Genomic DNA, 22,605 nt, shown 5'->3' on the forward strand with positions numbered 1-22,605 from the left:
CTAAATAGTTAGTATTCCCTATTTGTTACTTGATTCTATCCTAACTTGAGACGGGTGTAAAGACCCTGTCGACCTAGACACCCTGTCGACCTAGTTACTGTCGACCAATAGTGGTCGACCTAGACATTGTCGACCTAGTTACTGTCGACTTTCAATCCGGATCCCCTTGAGACCAGGGATGTGCGGGTAAGGTAAATGGCTGAGGAGGCAGTGGTTAGCACCAGAGCCAGATTTACACAAAATATATGAGCCATGGGGTGCATGTGGGCATTACACACAGGTGCAGCAGTATAAACTCCTGGAAATTGTGTGAGGTTTGATCAGAGATGTGCAGAAAACATAGGCAGAGGAAGCACTATATCACCTGCCATAGACTTATTACTACAGAGTTTTGACTGTAAAAACGATTAGAATAATACAAAGAAGATATTTCTAACATATTCTTTGTATTTTTCATATACTTTATACAGTCAAAACTCTGGCGCAAATGTTAGTATGACAGGAAAGGCTCTGCCTTGCCTGCCTCACCCCACCGCACGTCACAGTTTGATACATTTGTTTATTTTTAAGATATCAATAAACATGTGCTTAAAATCGCTTCAGTGGTTTCTCAGTCCACTCATTTTGCTTTTCTATTACAGAATTAAAATTTTCTTTTGATATCAATCTGTCTGACTTCTGCTAAAAGCAATGACACAAATTCTCTTATATCATATTTCTTAGACCCTTATAGAAATTGTCATGATTGCAAAACATGTTTTTCAATATATAGGTATCAGTATGATGTCACTTCATGTGTGTGACACAACATAGTGTATAGTACCCAACTGGTTTGTGTCAAATTTCACTTGTATTGATGTCTGATTCATATATAGCTATAAATAAAAAGAGTCGCCCCTTCAAACAATTGTCAGTGGGGTACGTAATTGTCCCAAATCCTGATTTATTTAAAATGTTAAATTTTCCAGACCCATATACAAATTGTTATGATAACAAAACACACTTTTTATTACGTAGGTATCAGTATAATGTTACTTCATGTGTCTACAGACCATATATTATATAGTGTTCCACAGATATATGTGAGGTTATTTATAATGATATCTGATTCACATATAAATATAACTTGATACATATAAATGCTTTTTATAGATTTAATCCGTATAGCAATTTAAATTATATCAGTATGATATCTAGATAACCAAGTTTGATTTATTTATACTATATACTAACTCATGTGATTATAGCACGCTATCCACGCAATATTCCAAGCTTATGTCTCACAGGATTACAACCTAATATACAAAATGTCAATAAGAGTAAATGGAGTGTGTCCAGTGTCATTTCAGTCGGCTCATGTTGTGCTGCCATCAAGTCGGCATGCAAATGTTAAACTCAGGGGTGTAGCTAGAACTTTGTGGGCCCAATAGCAACATTTTTAAGGAGCCCCTGTGCCAATGCTTCTAGTGAGACAACGGTTTGGGGCTGGGTGACCGGTGATGGGGATCCCGGAGGTAAGCAAATAGATCCCAGGATCCCGGCTGCAGAATGCCAGCGGGAGGTGGGGGCAAGCACAACAAAGTACCTTGCGGGCTTGCTGCGCTCGCCGTTCTGTTCCCACTCAGTGGTGTCAAGGTGGGGGGGGTACAGATTACCCAGGCCACGGGCATGCCAGGGGACCCTGGCCAGAGCACACCAGCAGCTATTTTGTTGGTTGGCTAATTTTTTTTTCCCTTTATTATAATTCAGTGGGCAGGCGTGCAAGCGGTGGGTTGGACTGCAGGGAGGGGTGATGTATGTGTGTGCCACCTGGCTGTTTGTCCCTTGTTGTGGATGTCCCTCAAAGCCACTTCTAGCAACTGCACCGCTGGTAGGCAGGTACACATGTAGAGATGTGTGCTGAGCGATCTAGCACAGACAACTCAGCACACATCTCTCCCCCCACTCAGCGCGATGTGCGCTGAGTGTACGGAAAGGAGGGGGGGTGAGGGGGTCACTAACTAGCATGTAGGCACAATCTAGAACCGGTGATAGTGACGCGCGGGACAATGCATCGCTATCGCTGTAGGGTACACATGGAGAGATCCGTGCTTAATTTCCAAGCAATCTAGTCAGATTGCTTAGATATTTAGCATGGATCTCTCTGTGTGTACCCCCTGTAGGATCTCGCTAGATATCATTATCTCGCGAGTCAATCTCTGCAGCCAGCTCTGGATGCCCTTTTCAGTATCAGCAGGCTCCGGGAGATGGGCAGGGACTGGGAGGGGCAGGCATGCAGCTGGCCGGGCGTGGCCCATGGGTTTAAGAAGTGGCGCAGCTCAGCTTGATTGTAAGAATCAGCAGCAGGGCTGTCACCTCGTCGGGAGCTAGTCTGTTAGGCTGCGACACTGTGAGCAGAGAACTGTGAATGACAGACACAGCACTGTGTCTTATAAATTCTATATAAATATTCAATACATGGATCCATACATTACCATTAGTGTTAGTTAGTTAGTTAGTTAGTTAGTTAGATATATATATATATATACAGATAGATAGATAGATAGATAGATAGATAGATAGATAGATAGATAGATAGATCTATATATATATATATACACATATATTTCTATACAGATCTATAAAGCTATATATATATACCTATATATAGAAATAGATAAATATACATACTGTGTCCACACCCACTCTGAGGGGGCCCAAGAAGTTGTTGTGGCCACACCCACTCGAGGGGGGCCCAGGATTTCTCTTGACAGCCCTGTTCCCACTCTATGGGTGTCATGGACACCCACGAGTGGGAATAGTCCCTGTTAGTCAGCATGCCGACTGTAGACCTTTTGATTGCTTAGGATCCCAGCATCGACATGGTGACGGCCGGTCATGTGACCTGATCCCCCAATAACAGTGCCCTAGTTCATATTATGTTACATTGCAGGGCTGCCAGTACAAACTATGTAACACAGCATTCCCAACACACATTATGGCAGACAATGTACCCATTTCATATTATGCCACATTACAATGTCCGCAGTTCATATTATCTAATGCCCTCCAGTTCATTGTATACTACATTACAATGAGCAGGCCCAGAAGCCTACCTAGAAATATTTCAGGCACCAAGGCAAAAGGTTGTAAGGGACATTATGTACTCCCAATAGTGACAAATGTATATAACACATGTAATTTAACAGGGAAGGTGGGCCCCTCTCTAGCTCTGGGCCCCATAGCAGGCTGCAGCTACACTACCTGAACCTATGGTAGCTGCGCTACTTTTTGCTTTTTTTCTTCATCACATTATTCTGTCTCTACTATTTTTATAATATTTGCTTGATATAGTCCCAATATAGAGCAATTTATAATAAATAAAATGAAAAAGTAAGCTATGGATATTGAATAAAATTGAATATAATAAAGATTTTTTTTTTTATTTCATTTTGTGGAAGGGAAAGCCAGTGCACCCGCTCTTTAACTGATTCTTCTTTTCTCTTTCTTTTTGAAATGTATGTCAAGCATTATCATTACTGTGTGTGTCTGTATACTGATGGTAACCTTTGCTACTTTGATATATGCCATCAGAATTAGGTTTCTCAAGGACAAGTTTAGTATTGGAACAAAATGCTATTGCAGCTTTCATGGTGTATGGGCGCATGTGTTAGCCACTGCCTAGGCAGTTACAGGTGGTTGAATAATCAGATGCAGATGTAACATAGGGCCTAATTCAGAGTTGATTGCAGCAGCAAATTTGTTAGCAGTTGGGCAAAACCATGTGCACTACAGCGGGGGGCCGATATAACATGGGCAGAGAGCGTTAGATTTGAGTGGGGTGTGTTCAATATGAAATCTAAATTGCAGTGTAAAAATAAAGCAGCCAGTACTGACCCTCATCTTCGACCCCTTAAAAGAAAAAACAATGGAATCTATAGGGAAAGATACAGGAGTCAACCATACAATAAAAGAGATGTTTGGGATCAAACCAGATATCAACAGGAATGAGGTTATAACAGCTATGGAAATTAAAGTAATTATCGGAATAATTATGATATAAAACAGATGGAGGAGAGAGTACTGGACCGCAATAAATATGCGATACTGGAAAATCAGGTTGACTTCCCAAGTTTTTTTCGGAGACCAAATTGGTCATACTTAAGATAAAAAATAGAGGCTGTAGAGGAGGCCATAACAAAAAGAGAAACCAACCCCATAAGAAAAACAAAAGCAAAAACAAAAGTAAAAATAAAAATAATGGAAACCCAGTTCAGATAGAAAATAATGAGAATCCAAACAGTTCAGAGAAAATGAATATCAACACAGGTAAAGTCAAAAATTTGAATTTAAGTACAAATTTATCAGCTAGGGAGGAAATCACCCTACTAGAGAAAGGATTAAAATATGCCCCGGCTTTACCTTTGAATACATTTTCCACGTTTGTACTGTAGAATAAAATAAATTCATAAGAAAATGAAGCATAAAAAAATTCTTCATTAGTAGTGAAAAAGAAGGTCAGATTGCAGACACCATCCCTGCAAATATTCCTTTCAAGCCTAAATCAGTGTTTAATCCAGTGCACATGAAGAGTAATTTTCTAGAGACATTTCTATAATTAGTTTCAGATTATATACAATAAACTGAAAAGAGACTTGCCAAACAAAATCTAACTTGCAAGAAAAGACAAGCTTTGAAGAGCCTTAAAGATAATGAAGAGTTAGTAATAAAACCAGCGGAAGAAGGGGGGAGTTGTGATAATGTCAAGGGAGGAATATGAGGCAGGAGTTTACAGACAGCTCCATGATGGCACAACTAACCAAAACTTAAAAAAAGACCCTACAAATAAAATAATAGAAAAACTAACAAATAAATAAATATAAAGACTCTGTGGTATTGGAAGAAACATAAATAAAATTTCTACTTAATATGGAACCCACCATTCCCATCTTCTACATTTTACCTAAGGTCTATAAGGACCCAATTAACGCCCCCTGATCGCCCGATTGTTTCTGGAATAAACTCCATAACCTCTAACTTATCTGGATTCATCGATTACTATCTCCAACTGCTAGTGTCCAAAAATCCCTCACACCTAATCGATACATGGGACTTTTAAATAAATTCAATCAGACACAATGGGAAGGAGGAGTGATATTAGTTACAGCGGATGTACGCTCCTTGTACACAATTATAGATCACGGGGAGGGAAGAAAAGCAATCTCAAAAGCTTTAGAGAAGAGTTATTTTAACAAACAACCATTTTGTTTTTAATGACGTCTTTTACTTACAAAATTTAGAGACTGCTATGGGCACCAGGTTCATTCCAAGCTATGGCAATATTTTCATGGGGCAATGGGAAGAAGAAACGATTCATAATCACAACCACTTTGGAGCAAACCTGGTGTCCTGAAATAGATACATTGATGATGTCTTTTTTATACGGAGGAGAGGAGAAACCCTTTTAAAAAAAATTAGTAATTGAATTCAAATTCCAAAAATCTTTTTTTCTCATTTGAAGCTAGTACTGAGAGAGTTAACATTTTAGATAGCACGGTTTACATAGAACAAAACAACATAAACACAATTAATTATATAAAACCAACCGATTCAGGTGCGTATATAGGCAAGACTAGTTGTCACCATCCTAACTGGTTGGATTGAATTCCAGTGGGACAATTCAGGCATATTAGAGCAACTGTACACAGACAGGGAAGTACCAAATGCAAGCCACAGAGATGAAGATTAATCATGTTAAAGAACAGGTGGCAGGGGTAGTTCAAAAAGATCTCCTGCAGTTTATACCTAAAAAGATAAAAATTTGTCAGATTTTGAAAGGGCTTTTGTAACAACATTCAGCAGCCAATATAAACATAGAGAAGGATCTTTAAAAAGACATTGGATTATCTTTAAAAAAAGACCCCATCATAGAAGACCTGTTTCCATCTAAACCAAGGTGCATTTATAAAAGAGCCCATAATATTAGCACTAATATTAGCACTAATTAAGTGCATTACCCCCAAAGAAATCTATGACAACAGTAAAATCTAAAGGCTTTTTAGATGTGGCTTATGACTGGGCTGTAAATGGATACAAGGCAGTGGGAAAATTTGGAAAGAACAATTAATCAAAATGTGTTTAAATATGGGACTTTGTGACCTGTAATACCAGCAATGTCGTTTATAGCATAGAATGTAAATGCAGCTTATGGTATATAGGTGGAACATCAAGAACGTTGAAAGTACACATCGGAGAAGTCATAGATTAAACTGTACTCAATTAGCAGATGCTAAATGATTTGCAAAGTTCCGCTTTCTTGTGTTGCTGTCCGAAGTGAAAATATCCTTGAAAAAAATATGGTTTTAAGATTTCTATATATAATGTACCTGTTCCTGTATGTGCTGGTTACACTTGTAATTCCTTTTCACTGTCTGCTAAACTTTGTAACCTTGTTAGACATATATACAAATCAGTGTGTGGAGAATTTATACTGATGAGTTTTTGTTAATGTTGAAAAGTGGTTAGCTCTTAGTTTTGATGAATGGGTATAGTTTGTTTTTCTGAATGAGGCACTGGACAGGTGAATAAATCAGCTGGAACATGGTGACAAGGTGTAGTACTGTGCATGGTGTGCAATTACAGACCTTTCTGTCACTTTCACCATCTCTCTTTACATGGCAGTCTCTCTGAGGGGAATCACCTGCCAGAGGATGCTGGGTCTGAGAAATGCTGCTGTAAAGTACAGCTGCTCTGTCCTCCAACACAGTACCATCGCTTCCCACCACTCACTGGGAAACACTGGGACTCAGGTACCCCTGCAAAGCAGGTCCACTCCCTCAGAAAGTTACCTCATACTGCCCACTGGCAGTTGGGGAGGGCTGCTATTTATAGACTTTGACTGACAACTGTCCACCTCAGCCAGCTGCAGCTGGTTCTAGCAGTTTCTACGTCACATGACTTGCTGCTGGCTCACCACTCCATCACTTACTCCTCCCCAACACAATAAACAACATCAATATGAATATTACCACTATATATGTGTAAACCTATACATGGCTTTACATGTGTATATATAAATATATACTGTATATATATATACTGTATATATATATATATATATATATATATATATATACAGTATATATATATATATATATATATATATATCCATTGTAGAAGAGCCGCACTCGCATGTCGTTAATAATCACAGTTGCTGGGGTGCAAAATCCAGGAACAGGTCCTATCAGAACAAAGTTCCACGATACATGTGCACAAATAAGGATGCACTCACCAGACTTCTCCAGGGTGAAATAGATAGATTTTAATCCAGACAGCACATACTCACAAACAGAAGGTCAACGTTTCGGCTCACAGCAGAGCCTATGTCAAGACTAGATTACCAGGTTGCCATCTCCCTAGCACTGCTCTGAATAGTGAAACCATATATACCCTTGGTGCAGCCACACCCCCCAATCATCCAATTAGCAGCATGAACAAACAGGCCATCATTAAGCTAATATCAGCCAGCTGTCACAGGATAAGGCCAAATACATATACACAGCACAAACCAGACACACACATAAATTGATTTTAAAACAACTCATTGTGGCCACACAAGGAGTCTAACATCATGTGCGGAACGCACACCGGTACAGTGACACGCACGGTACTTCCTGTGAGCCGCGCGTCACTTCCCGTCCGGCGTTGCCAAGCAACAGCACCGTGAGTAAAGCCGACCGCATTAGTTTATGTAAACCACATTGGACTGAACAACCACAGTATCCACTACAGATCTTCGTAAAGGCCAGATACATAATCAAGATAAATCAATCGGTAGCCTAGCAACCTGTGGTATTTGAGCTGCCACAGGGATTTCTATACCGCATCACTTCTGGTCGCTCGTAAACAGGCAACAAATACCCAAGTAACGGCGCCATGAGTAAAGCAGACCACATTAGCTTATGTAAACCACATCGGAGTGAACAACCAAAGTATCCACTACAGATCCTCATATAGGCCAGATACATAATCAGGATAAATCAATCGATTACCTAGCAACCTGTGGTATTTGAGCTGCCACAGGGATTTCTATACAGCATCACTTCCGGTCGCTTGTAACCAGGCAACAAATACCCAGTTGCTAACACAAATTACGTTAACTTCAGATTGAAAAAACTTTGTGCATAAATGTACACGGCTGTTGAACTCCCCCAATATATAGCAAACATAAGTAAGGGTCAGCAAGAACCAACCCTATCCCCTTACTACCAAAGTAAACAGGAATGTCACAATCGATAGTATGATTAACAGGCGGGCTGCACCAATAGCACACAGGCACCCATCAGAATAGTCATCAGGGCATTGCAAGTATATACATTTAAAAATGACTAAACATAGAGTTAAACATAGATCCCCAAAACCTATAAAAAACCACAAGGAAAAATCGCATCACGAGTAGTGATGTGCACTGGACATTTTTCGGGTTTTGGTTTTGGATTCGGTTCCGCGGCCGTGTTTTGGATTCGGACGCGTTTTGGCAAAACCTCCCTGAAATTTTTTTGTCGGATTCGGGTGTGTTTTGGATTCGTTTTTTTTTTACAAAAAACCCTAAAAGACAGCTTAAATCATAGAATATAGGGGTAATTTTGATCCCATAGTATTATTAACCTCAATAACCATAATTTACACTCATTTTCAGTCTATTCTGAATACCTCACAATATTATTTTTAGTCCTAAAATTTGCACCGAGGTCGCTGGATGGCTAAGCTAAGCGACACAAGTGGCTGACACAAACACCTGGCCCATCTAGGAGTGGCACTGCAGTGTCAGGCAGGATGGCACTTCAAAAAAATTGTCCCCAAACAGCACATGATGCAAAGAAAAAAAGAGGCGCACCAAGGTCGCTGTGTGACTAAGCTAAGCGACCCAAGTGGCCGACACAAACACCTGGCCCATGTAGGAATGGCACTGCAGTGTCAAGGAAGGATGGCACTTCAAAAAAATTGTCCCCAAACAGCACATGATGCAAAGAAAAATGAAAGAAAAAAGAGGTGCAAGATGGAATTGTCCTTGGGCCCTCCCACCCACCCTTATGTTGTATAAACAAGACATGCACACTTTAACGAACCCATCATTTCAGCGACAGGGTCTGCCACACGACTGTGACTGAAATGACTGGTTGGTTTGGGCCCCCACCAAAAAAAGAAGCAATCAATCTCTCCTTGCACAAACTGGCTCTACAGAGGCAAGATGTCCACCTCAACATCATCGTCCGATTCCTCACCCCTTTCACTGTGTACATCCCCCTCCTCACAGATTATTAATTCGTCCCCACTGGAATAGACCATCTCAGGTCCCTGTGTACTTTCTGGAGGCAATTGCTGCTGGTGAATGTCTCCACGGAGGAATTGATTATAATTCATTTTGATGAACATCATCTTCTCCACATTTTCTGGAAGTAACCTCGTACGCCGATTGCTGACAAGGTGAGCGGCTGCACTAATCACTCTTTCGGAGTACACACTGGAGGGAGGGCGACTTAAGTAGAATAAAGCCAGTTTGTGCAAGGGCCTCCAAATTGCCTCTTTTTCCTGCCAGTATACGTACGGACTGTCTGACGTGCCTACTTGGATGCGGTCACTCATATAATCCTCCACCATTCTTTCAATGGTGAGAGAATCATATGCAGTGACAGTAGACGACATGTCAGTAATCGTTGGCAGGTCCTTCAGTCCGGACCAGATGTCAGCACTCGCTCCAGACTGCCCTGCATCACCGCCAGCGGGTGGGCTCAGAATTCTTAGCCTTTTCCTCGCACCCCCAGTTGCGGGAGAATGTGAAGGAGGAGATGTTGACGGGTCACGTTCCGCTTGACTTGACAATTTTCTCACCAGCAGGTCTTTGAACCTCTGCAGACTTGTGTCTGCCGGAAAGAGAGATACAACGTAGGTTTTAAATCTAGGATCGAGCACGGTGGCCAAAATGTAGTGCTCTGATTTCAACAGATTGACCACCCGTGAATCCTGGTTAAGCGAATTAAGGGCTCCATCCACAAGTCCCACATGCCTAGCGGAATCGCTCTGTTTTAGCTCCTCCTTCAATGTCTCCAGCTTCTTCTGCAAAAGCCTGATGAGGGGAATGACCTGACTCAGGCTGGCAGTGTCTGAACTGACTTCACGTGTGGCAAGTTCAAAGGGTTGCAGAACCTTGCACAACGTTGAAATCATTCTCCACTGCGCTTGAGTCAGGTGCATTACCCCTCCTTTGCCTATATCGTGGGCAGATGTATAGGCTTGAATGGCCTTTTGCTGCTCCTCCATCCTCTGAAGCATATAGAGGGTTGAATTCCACCTCGTTACCACCTCTTGCTTCAGATGATGGCAGGGCAGGTTCAGGAATGTTTGGTGGTGCTCCAGTCTTCGGCATGCGGTGGCTGAATGCCAAAGTGGCCCACAATTCTTCGGGCCACCGACAGCATCTCTTGCACGCCCCTGTCGTTTTTTAAATAATTCTGCACCACCAAATTCAATGTACGTGCAAAACATGGGACGTGCTGGAATTTGCCCAGATGTAATGCACGCACAATATTGCTGGCGTTGTCCGATGTCACAAATCCCCAGGAGAGTCCAATTTGGGTAAGCCATTCTGCGATGATCTTCCTCAGTTTCCGTAAGAGGTTGTCAGCTGTGTGCCTCTTCTGGAAAGCGGTGATACAAAGCGTAGCCTGCCTAGGAACGAGTTGGCGTTTGCAAGATGCTGCTACTGGTGCCGCCGCTGCTGTTCTTGCTGCGGGAGGCAATACATCTACCCAGTGGGCTGTCACAGTCATATAGTCCTGAGTCTGCCCTGCTCCACTTGTCCACATGTCCGTGGTTAAGTGGACATTGGGTACAACTGCATTTTTTAGGACACTGGTGAGTCTTTTTCTGAGGTCTGTGTACATTTTCGGTATCGCCTGCCTAGAGAAATGGAACCTAGATGGTATTTGGTACCGGGGACACAGTACCTCAATCAAGTCTCTAGTTGCCTCTGAATTAACGGTGGATACCGGAACCACGTTTCTCACCGCCCAGGCTGCCAAGGCCTGAGTTATCTGCTTTGCAACAGGATGACTGCTGTGATATTTCATCTTCCTCGCAAAGGACTGTTGGACAGTCAATTGCTTACTGGAAGTAGTACAAGTGGTCTTCCGACTTCCCCTCTGGGATGACGATCGACTCCCAGCAGCAACAACAGCAGCGCCAGCAGCAGTAGGCGTTACACTCAAGGATGCATCGGAGGAATTCCAGGCAGGAGAGGACTTGTCAGACTTGCCAGTGACATGGCCTGCAGGACTATTGGCTTTCCTGGGTAAGGAGGAAATTGACACTGAGGGAGTTGGTGGTGTGGTTTGCAGGAGCTTGGTTACAAGAGGAAGGGATTTAGTGGTCAGTGGACTGCTTCCGCTGTCATCCAAAGTTTTTGAACTTGTCACTGACTTATGATGAATGCGCTGCAGGTGACGTATAAGGGAGGATGTTCCGAGGTGGTTAACGTCCTTACCCCTACTTATTACAGCTTGACAAAGGCAACACACGGCTTGACACCTGTTGTCCGCATTTGTGTTGAAATAATTCCACACCGAAGAGCTGATTTTTTTTGTATTTTGACCAGGTATGTCAATGGCCATATTCGTCCCACGGACAACAGGTGTCTCCCCGGGTGCCTGACTTAAACAAACCACCTCACCATCAGAATCCTCCTTGTCAATTTCCTCCCCAGCGCCAGCAACACCCATATCCTCATCCTGGTGTACTTCAACAGTGACATCTTCAATTTGACTATCAGGAACTGCACTGCGGGTGCTCCTTCCAGCACTTGCAGGGGGCGTGCAAATGGTGGAAGGTGCAAGCTCTTCCCGTCCAGTGTTGGGAAGGTCAGGCATCGCAACCGACACAATTGGACTCTCCTTGGGGATTTGTGATTTAGAAGAACGCACAGTTCTTTGCTGTGCTTTTGCCAGCTTAAGTCTTTTCATTTTTCTAGCGAGAGGATGAGTGCTTCCATCCTCATGTGAATCTGAACCACTAGCCATGAACATAGGCCAGGGCCTTAGCCGTTCCTTGCCACTCCGTGTCGTAAATGGCATTTTGGCAAGTTTACGCTTCTCATCAGACGCTTTCAATTTTGATTTTTGGGTCATTTTACTGAACTTTTGTTTTTTGGATTTTACATGCTCTCTACTATGACATTGGGCATTGGCCTTGGCAGACGACGTTGATGGCATTTCATCGTCTCGGCCATGTCTAGTGCCAGCAGCTTCAGCACGAGGTGGAAGTGGATCTTGATCTTTCCCTATTTTAACCTCCACATTTTTGTTCTCCATTTTTTAATGTGTGGAATTATATATACTGCGCACAACTGAAATGCACCACAGGTATAGAATGTAGATGGATAGTATACTTAATGACGACACAGAGGTAGGTACAGCAGTGGCCTTCCGTACCGTACTGCTATATATACTGGTGGTCACTGTCAGCAAACTGCAAAACTAAAATGCACCACAGGTATAGAATCTAGATGGATAGTATACTTGACGACACAGAGGTAGGTACAGCAGTGGCCTTCCGTACTGTACTGCTATATATACTGGTGGTCACTGTGTCAGCAAACTGCACAACTAAAATGCACCACAGGTATAGAATCTAGATGGATAGTATACTTGACGACACAGAGGTAGGTACAGCAGTGGCCTACTGTACCGTAATGCTATAAATTATATACTGGTGGTTAGCAAACTGTGCAAAACTGAAATGCACCACAGGTATGGATGGATAGTATACTTGACGACACAGAGGTAGGTACAGCAGTGGCCTTCTGTACGGTACTCCTATATATTATATACTGGTGGTCAGCAAAATTATGCACTGTACTCCTACTATATACTGTCTACAATGCAGCACAGATATGGAGTGTTTTTCAGGCAGACAACGTATACTGGTGGTCACTGGTCAGCAAAACTCTGCACTGTACTCCTCCTATATAATATTATACTGGTGGTCCCCAGTCCCCACAATAAAGCAGCACACTGAGCACAGATATGGAGTGTTTTTCTGGCAGACAACGTATACTGGTGGTCACTGTCAGCAAAACTCTGCACTGTACACCTCCTATATAATATTATACTGGTGGTCCCCAGTCCCCACAATAAAGCAGCACACTGAGCACAGATATGGAGTGTTTTTCAGGCAGACAATGTATACTGGTGGTCACTTTCAGCAAAACTCTGCACTGTACTCCTGCTATATAATACATCTGCTCCCCAGTCCCCACAATTAAGCAGTGTGAGCACAGATATATGCAGCACACTGAGCACAGATAAGGAGCATTTTTTTCAGGCAGAGAACGGATAAAACTGGTGGTCACTGATCAGCAAAACTCTGCACTGTACTCCTTCTATATTAATATACAGCTGCTCCCCAGTCCCCACAATTAAGCAATAATTAAAGCAAGCACAAATATTTGCATCAACAATACACTGAAAGGACGCCAGCCACGTCCTCTCCCTAACATTTCCAATGCACGAGTGAAAATGGCGGCGACGCGCGGCTGCTTATATAGAATCCGAATCTCGCGAGAATCCGACAGCGGGATGATGACGTTCGGGCGCGCTCAGGTTAACCGAGCCATACAGGAGAATCCGAGTATGCCTCGGACCCGTGTAAAAAGGGTGAAGTTCGGGGGAGTTCGGTTTCCGAGAAACCGAACCCGCTCATCACTAATCACGAGATGCACATAAACCTAGTGGAGTACATATAAACTCAATAAAAAAACAAAAAAAACATAAAAGGATCAGAGGACATGACTGATAGATCACTCAAAGAGCTGAACACCCCTGCACTGTCACAAAAAATAATGAAACATAAAAATATCATGAAAACTTAGCAAAAATCAGACTGGCATCAGCCTCAGACGATGCCAAATCACAAAAACATGTGCAATGGGTTCTGTTCATTGAGTCCTTTTGGTGACATTGTCCCCAAGAAATGGATCCTATATGCCTCGCGTTTTAGTAACAACTTGTACCTGTCCCCTCCCCTGGCAAGAGGAGGCACCCAGTCAATTATCATGGACCGCATGGTGGAAAGTTGGTGCTTGAATTGCAAGAAATGTGCTGCCACCGGTTTGTCAGTCTACCGGTCGAGTAAGCCAAATGAATCGAGGACCGATGCTGGTTCATCCTTTCACGAAAGGTACGTATCGTCTTACCAACATACATCTTGCCACAGGGACACATCAGGTAGTATACAACATGGTCCATAGTACAGACCAGATGATGTCTCAGCTTGATTTTGGTCCCATACAGTGGATGATTGAAAAACTGTCCAGTAACCATGGACCGGCATGTGGTGCACTGCAAACATTTGTAGCACCCTGGTCTTTTACCAAGCCATTGTCCACCGCTTGAGCTAACGGCACTCATGGTTGGTCTGAGAAGAATATCCTTCAAATTCTGGCCACGTTGTTGACAATGCTAAATTCCTTTGTCGTATAAACAACCCTTTATGAAGTCTAAGAACACTGTACGCTGTTTACTTAAGAAGTACCGTACGGGTACGCTGGTTGCGTAACGATCGCTCAGCCGTAGGCGAGACGCTCAAGCGTCACGCTCGCTCACGGCCCAGCGATCACAGGACAGCACGTTAAGGGCTATGACTAGAGTAATGATTCGCTATGGCGTAGCGGACGCTCGAGACCACGAGGAGATCACCAGCGGCGCAGACGCTCACAACGCTATACCATTATGTCTAAACCTTATACCAATGAAATACACAGAATACCTTAATGTGAATACAGGGTGTAAGTGCAACCTTGTGTAACCTGACTAACTACAAAGCTGCTTGAGCGTCACCGACGCTCAAGTGAACACTTAACACTATAGGAAATACACAGATACTGGTTTAGGGTCCAAAGCCTATTAACTGTATTATATCTAATATACTTGTAAAAGGGGATAACAGTACAAATGATACACTACAATATAACAGAGACTTCCTAACCAAAATACAATACTATCTAATACAATTCAATACTAGTCTAGGGGAGATGTGAGAGAAAAGAGAAAGGAGAGAGAGAGAGAGAAATGGAGAGAGATGAGAGAAATTGGCTCACAGTAAGACAATGATTACGGAGAGAAACTTACGCACAAAGGGTATGATCGCATGCGCCTCGATATCCAGCTCCCGGTTATCAGCAGAAAACCGTTGATGAGAGAGTGAGTTTGGATATGGTCGGCCTGCCTATTTATGCCCCACACACAATGCAATCTCATAGTCCCTACAATCCCATTGTCCATTGGACGTCGGAATTCGGCCCTGTATCATGACAAAAGGTCATAGGTTGATTCATACAGGTGGGCTGTGACGATTTCAAACAGCTCAGGTGGGTGGGAAACTAGGTTTCCCGCCGCATACCTGAGTATGAGTAAATAATAGAAATGGACATAAACTTCTTATGTCCATAACTATTCGCACGAGCGATTAATACGCTCCAAACCAACACCGGAATATTGCTAATTAAATACTCTTCCGATGGGTACCAAACACTGCTGCATGACTCCTGTTAGACCCTTCCTACAGTACAAAGAGGGATTCCTCAGCTCAGGGACATTCTATATTAACCAAACTTTCAGAAACTATCAAAGGGACCATGATCTACAAACTACATTAATTGTGAAAATATGTAACGAAGGAGTCGCACGCTACGACTACATAAACTCTACCGTAAATACGCATACCGTGCGCCCGCGGGTGCACGCTATTGTGGGTATGCGCCTTCACGGGAGAGCGTACGCATGCGCAGCGCAGACCAGTGTGCGGTGCAAATATGGCAACGTGCATAGAGACATTTTTCTGACTTTGACAGTCCACCCTTTGGCAGTCAATAATAACTGCCACCTTCTAAAACATTTCAAAAGGAGAAAAATGTAAGTCAGGGGTTAATTGATTTCTATGGTTGGGTAAGGAAGAAGAGTGGAGTAGGTGTGAAGAGGGTGTGACCTAGTGAGAAAGCAGAAGCATGTGTGTATGAGTCCATGTTTGGAGGGTCATGTATCATCGTGCCGTACGTGTGGTAAATCAAGCTTCGAGGTATTGCGAAGTATACATTTGAATTCCTTCTTATCCCGTACTAAGGGCCTGTGGATGGGCTGTCAAACTCTACCGAGCTCATTTCGGCTTTCAGTTGTAACAAAATGGGGATGCACATTTTAGTTGATGATACATGAATGGGGGAGGTATGTGGTTGCTGATATCTGTGCCTGTATTCCCTATCGACTATGTGTGTCATTACCTGAGGGTTGTAGAGATGAAGATAAAGAACACTTATGGAAAATGCAATGATATTCTATGTCAGGGAAATGTACATCTGTCGTTGAAGTTGTGTTCGGTATCTGTTGAGAGTCGTCTTCTTTGCGCTGTATTGCTCCTTGGGCATGAGCAAATAGCTTTGTCAGTGCCATCAGATTTACAAAAAATGTTGGGCTAGCGTGAGTTTAAAATACTAGGGAAACTGGGGATCCATGGCAAAGTTCATCAAGTGTCCATATCATAGGTTGTCAAAACTTCATCTTTGGTGCTTGTCTGTTGTCTGTATAGCGTCTCGTCAACTTCCTCGTCCAAGGGGGTCTTTGTATCTTGGAGAAAAGCAGAAAAACAGGTGAAAGAAACGGACCGTATAATCGCATTTTCATCACATTCTGGTTTCTATCATTGGGTCATAAATCAAATCCAGGTTAATTACAATTTCCTCGCTCCTCAAGCTCATCACTTTTGTACTTTGTTTGCACCTCATTAAAGCCTGCCCGCATCTAAATATCAATCCAATCGATATAACGACACCCAAGATACATAGTAGAAACTTTCCAACATCCATTATGACTCCTTGAGCCCAGTCTCCCAAACCGGAGAACCAATTTCGCGGGTTCAACCATGACACCCAACCAGTCAGCTCATTACCTACAGCAGCAAGGGTGAGATTGTGTTTTCGACGAAATTCCCACTTCAATTGGAGAATATCGTCCATCTTTTGGTCTATGACCTCTACCGGATCCTCGGTGCTATTTGTGATATACGTGCAACACTTTATGCCGTACTGTGTTGCCAATGTAACACAATATCCGCCTGTTACTGCTGTAAGATAATTGAGAACCATCCTATGCTGAACTAGTTCTGTTTTGTAAGCTTGAAGTTCTCTTCCAGTGTATCTAAACGTGTCATCATACATTTCAGTGATATTATCTAACAAATTGGCGAGTGCGGAAATGTATTTATAGTTCATCACTCCTCGAGCGGTGCGAGTGAAATCTAACGCTACCAGAACCTGAATCCCGGTGGATTCATGGATAAGGTCAGAGGCCGGATGCTCTAACCTTTCTGACAGTTGTCTTTTAACTCGGTGCTCGTAATGAGTGTGAGTATAAGGAGCTTGGGCACCACGGTGTATGTCCTTCATTTTGTCATGTGTAACAGTCATCACTTCAGGCAATACTTTTCCAATATAACACAATCCTTCAGAGTTTGGGGCAAGCCACTTGTACGCCTTTCTCCCGCATATGAAATATGCATCATCGGGGAGAACATATGGGACGGAGAAGGACATTACCATGTTACAAACCTTCCAGGTGAAATCTCCTGACCCTAATTCTTCCATCTGCTTAATGCACGTATCGGTTTGTACGATATGTGCACAGTATCCTGGTGATACTTCTCCAACTCTAGTAATCCTATTTCCTAAGGTATATCGATACCGGAAAGATTTTCCTCTACTGGCTATGTGGCGTACAAGCTCTGTATCTGTAGGCATTCTATCTGCTCTGTGTGAAAAGGTCATGGTTAAATTGCTCCACGACACTTCCCAATTTCCCGGTTTTCTGGGATTGGAGATGTTGAAACATAAGAGGGACCTATCCACATGGTATTGGTGGAGCTTCAAACTAGGAGGGCTGGAGATATTAAACCTCCGGTCCACCGGTCTCCCACCACTTAGCTCAAGTACCTCCCCTAACGTTAAAGGAAATGGTACTAGCCCTGATTTGCTATGACCCTGAGGTACTTGAGAGCATACCCAACAATCTGTTTGGTTTAATACGTTACCCACTAAGGAGTGATAGTCACTCAATGGATGCCGGTCCATATGGATATTAAAACTGGATTGGCATTTCTTTATGCATCCATCTTCAACCAGATTATCACAGAGCCTACAGATACAGTTTTCTTCAGCTAACAATCCGTCACAAATTCTTCTATGATCAATGCTATCGGATCGTTTTCTGATACTCGCCTTTGCTTGTTGGTTTGGTTGATCTTGGAAAACTACGCCTCCATCATCATAATCGGAACCCATTCCAGAACCTCTCTCGACCTCTATGGTACTCTCGCCGGAACAGACTGCTCTGGTCAACATCATGGTCAACATCAAAATCCGGATCACAGTCTCTTGGGGCAAGTCCATCTTTGAGGAGGAAATGGAGAAGAATGAGAAGGGGGAAAAAGAAATTTTAAGGGAGAGGGGATGGGAAGTGGAGAAAAACAATAAAAGGGAGAGGGGAGTCGACAACTGCTTTCGGTCTTCGAGGCTCAGGTGCCGCCTCAGTCCTCCTGGAACAGACACTCCAGTGATACAACCTCTACCGTCTGTTCCTTATCACGGGACTTCTCTGGATCAGCAACCTTTTTGCAGTGGGATGAATGGACCCAAGTCTCTCTCTCAGCAACCTTCAATGCTGTGGTGCTAGTCAATAAGACCTGGTATGGTCCTTCCCATCTATCAATAAGACAACCTGAGCGTAGAAAATTTCGTATCATTACATAATCCCCAGGTTCAATGTCATGACAATTACTATCTGGTAAATCAGGAATCACCAACTTCAGATTATCATTTTGATTCCTTAACTGTTTACTCATGTTAATTAAGTACTTTACAGTTACTTCATTGTTACATTTCAAATCATCCTGAGGGTTAATCATGACATGCGGTTGTCGACCAAACAAGATTTCAAAAGGAGACAGATTAAGAGGGGACCTGGGAGTGGTTCTGATGCTATACAAAACAATGGGTAAAGCTTCTGGCCACGTCAATCCTGTCTCTGCCATTACTTTACTCAATTTATTTTTAATAGTGCTGTTCACTCTTTCGACCTTCGCACTCGCCTGTGGACGGTACGGAGTGTGCAGCTTGCTATCAATACCCATTAATTTACACATTCCTTGAAAGACATCACCTGTAAAATGGGTACCCCTATCACTTTCAATGATTCTAGGGATACCATATCTACATACAAATTCCTGCACAATTTTCTTAGCTGTAAACATAGCGGTATTTGTAGCTGCTGGAAATGCTTCGACCCAATTCGAGAAAACATCTATACAAACAAGTACATATTTCAAATTTCGACATGGGGGTAATTGAATGAAGTCAATTTGTATTACCTGGAAAGGGCCGCCGGCAGGTGGGATATGGGATGGTTCTGTAGGTATTGCCTTTCCAATATTCTTTCTCAGACAGGTAAGGCATGACATTGCTCTTTTACTCGCATGAGAGGAGAATCCTGGGGCGCACCAGTATGCTCTTACCAATTTGCACATTCCCTCCTTGCCTAGATGAGTCAGCCCGTGAGCTGCTTCAGCCAGACATGGAAGATATGCTCTGGGGGCCACTGGTTTACCATGTCCATCCGTCCAGAGCCCTGAGGACTCCTGGCCATATCCCTTTGCCTTCCAGATTGCTCTTTCCTGTGTGGAACACAAATTCTGCATCTCACACAACTTTTGTGTGTTGATGGTATGAAATACCATCAGTTGTGTGGTGTCTGTCTGTATGGGGGTAGCAGCTGCAAGCTTTGCGGCTTCGTCTGCTCGGCTGTTACCAAGTGACACTGGGTCTTGACTATATGTATGTGCTTTACATTTGATAACAGCCACTCTGTCGGGTTCCTGTATCGCTGTTAGAAGCCTTTTTATGTGAGCTGCATGCGCTATCGGTGTACCAGCTGCCGTCATGAAATTTCTGAGGCGCCATAGGGCTCCGAAATCATGTACTACCCCGAAGGCGTATCTAGAATCGGTGTAGATATTGGCTGACTTGCCCTTAGCCAATTCACATGCTCTGGTTAGGGCGACCAGTTCAGCAACCTGGGCTGAGTGAGGTGGGCCTAGCGGTTCCGCTTCTATGGTGTCTTGGTCATCTACTACTGCGTATCCAGTACACAAGTCTCCCGAGTCTGACTGTCTATGACAACTACCGTCAGTGTAGAACGTGAGTTCTGCATCTTCCAGTGGATTGTCACTGATGTCAGGCCTTGCGGTAAAATTTTGGGTCAAATATTCCATACAATCATGTGTATCTTCCTTTGCATTAAATCCTCCTTCCCCATCACTCTCACCTTCCACCCTTTGTGTCTGACCAGGCACACCTGGGAGAAATGTTGCAGGATTTAATGCGCTGCATCTCCTTATGGTGATGTTTACTGGGGCCATTAATGCCAATTCCCATCTTGTAAACCTTGCTGATGAGACGTGTCTGGTTTGGGCAGAATTCAATAAGGCAGATACCGCATGTGGTGTATGGATTGTGAGGTTGTGGCCTAGCACGACATCTTCGCTTTTTGTCACTAGCAATGCTATCGCCGCAACGCTACGCAAGCATGTGGGGAGGGATCGCGCTACCGTATCTAGCTGAGCGCTGTAGTATGCAACTGGCCTGCTGGCGTCACCTTGTTTTTGGGTTAGTACACCTGCTGCGCACCCAGCACTTTCTGTTCCGTATAGTTCAAAGGGTTTCCCATAGTCTGGCATACCTAGTGCTGGTGCCTGCGTTAGGCATTGCTTAAGTCTCTCAAATGCTGTTTCGGATTCGTCTGTATGCGAAATCCGATCAGGTTTGTTTGAAGAGACCATTTCCTGCAAAGGTAGCGCCAATATGGAAAACCCTGGGATCCAATTGCGGCAATACCCACACACTCCTAAAAACGTCCTGATCTGTTGCTGGGTTTGTGGCAGTGTCATGTCTCTAATGGCTTGGATTCTATCAGCGGTCAGGTGTCTCAGTCCTTGTGTTAGACAGTGTCCCAAATATTTTACCTTAGTCTGGCATAATTGTAACTTGTCTTTGGAAACCTTGTGACCTGTGTCTGAAAGATGAAACAGGAGCTGTTTCGTATCCTTCAGAGAGGCTTCCAGTGAATCTGAACACAGCAGTAAATCATCCACGTACTGTATCAATACTGATCCACTCTCCGGTTGGAAAGACTGTAAACAATCATGCAAAGCCTGAGAAAATATACTTGGACTATCTATGAAACCTTGGGGTAACCGAGTCCACGTGTATTGGACTCCTCTGTATGTAAAAGCAAACAAGTATTGGCTGTCAGGGTGCAGAGGTACCGAAAAGAATGCGGAGCAGAGGTCAATAACAGTGAAAAATTTGGCAGTGTGAGGAATTTGCATTAGGATGACAGCTGGATTAGGCACTACGGGGAACTGACTCTCAACTATTTTGTTAATCCCCCTTAGATCCTGCACTAGTCTGTAACCCCTCCCCCCACTCTTTTTAACAGGGAAGATGGGACTATTGGCTGTGCTGGACGTTCTTACCAGAATGCCCTGTTGCAGCAAGCGTTCTATTACTGGGAAAACTCCTAACTCCACCTCTGGCTTCAGAGGATACTGTGGGATTTTTGGAGCTATCCTACCATCTTTTACTTGTACCACTACTGGAGCTACGTTTGCCATTAATCCAGTGTCCTGTCCATCTTTTGTCCAAAGTGACTCTGGTATCTGAGATGTCATCTCTTCTACTTGGGATGGATTCCTATTTGTCATAATGGAATGTGACATTAATTTTGATGGGGAGTCTAACATGTCTCGTACCTCCTGAGCGTGATTCTCAGGAATGTCCAAGAATACACCTTCAGGAGTGCAATAAATGACGCAACCCATTTTACATAGTAAGTCTCTACCCAGGAGATTAGTTGGTGCCGATGCAGCCAGCAAAAAGGAATGCTTGGTATGCAAAGGCCCTATTGTAATCTCGGCTGGTTTGCTAACAGGGTAGTGCTGGACTACTCCTGTTACTCCCATGGCTGGAATTGTCCTACCAGTGGTTCTCATGCCCACTGTCGAATTTATCACTGACTTGGCCGCCCCTGTGTCTACAAGAAAGTTTAAAGTTTTACCAGCTACATTGATTGCAATCTCTGGTTCGCTTCCAAGACTGGCAATCAATTTCACTGGCTGCAGATTACAGGTATGGCCACACCCCTAGTGGGTATGTTGACCTCCCTGAATCCCGCTGGCAGCGACTACTTGTGAGGGGGTTAGCTGGGAACTACCAGAGGCATGCCAGTCTCTGTTCGGGGGATATCTTTTTGTTTCCCCTGTATGTGGCTCAAAACTCCGCCTCTGTGGACCCTGCTCCCAATGTCGTGTGTCGTGTCGTGGTCTAGGGGGTTGAAAAGATCTTTGTACACTCTTTGTTCTACAGTCTCGTGCATAGTGTCCCGGTCTGTTACAGGAATAACAAGTTATTACAGTTGACTTACTTACAGGATTCGATGGTACATACGCAGGCTGCCTTGTGGTCAGCGCCTG

The 22,605-nt window shown here is 43.5% G+C and overlaps 1 long non-coding RNA gene across 1 annotated transcript in view; it reads right to left on the reverse strand.

The window, feature by feature from the left end:
• The window catches only part of LOC134935429 (uncharacterized), a 132,043-nt gene extending 125,216 nt beyond the window's left edge, over positions 1-6,827 (reverse strand). The window contains exons 1-3 of the long non-coding RNA XR_010180133.1: positions 6,624-6,827; positions 5,586-5,784; positions 5,271-5,388 (exon numbers count right to left, since the gene is read on the reverse strand). This is a non-coding gene — a long non-coding RNA (uncharacterized LOC134935429). The remainder of the gene's footprint in view (positions 1-5,270; positions 5,389-5,585; positions 5,785-6,623) is intronic.
• Between the last annotated feature and the right edge of the window lie 15,778 nt (positions 6,828-22,605).

Source organism: Pseudophryne corroboree, chromosome 6, assembly GCF_028390025.1.
Source record: "Pseudophryne corroboree isolate aPseCor3 chromosome 6, aPseCor3.hap2, whole genome shotgun sequence".
Taxonomy (NCBI): domain Eukaryota; kingdom Metazoa; phylum Chordata; class Amphibia; order Anura; family Myobatrachidae; genus Pseudophryne; species Pseudophryne corroboree.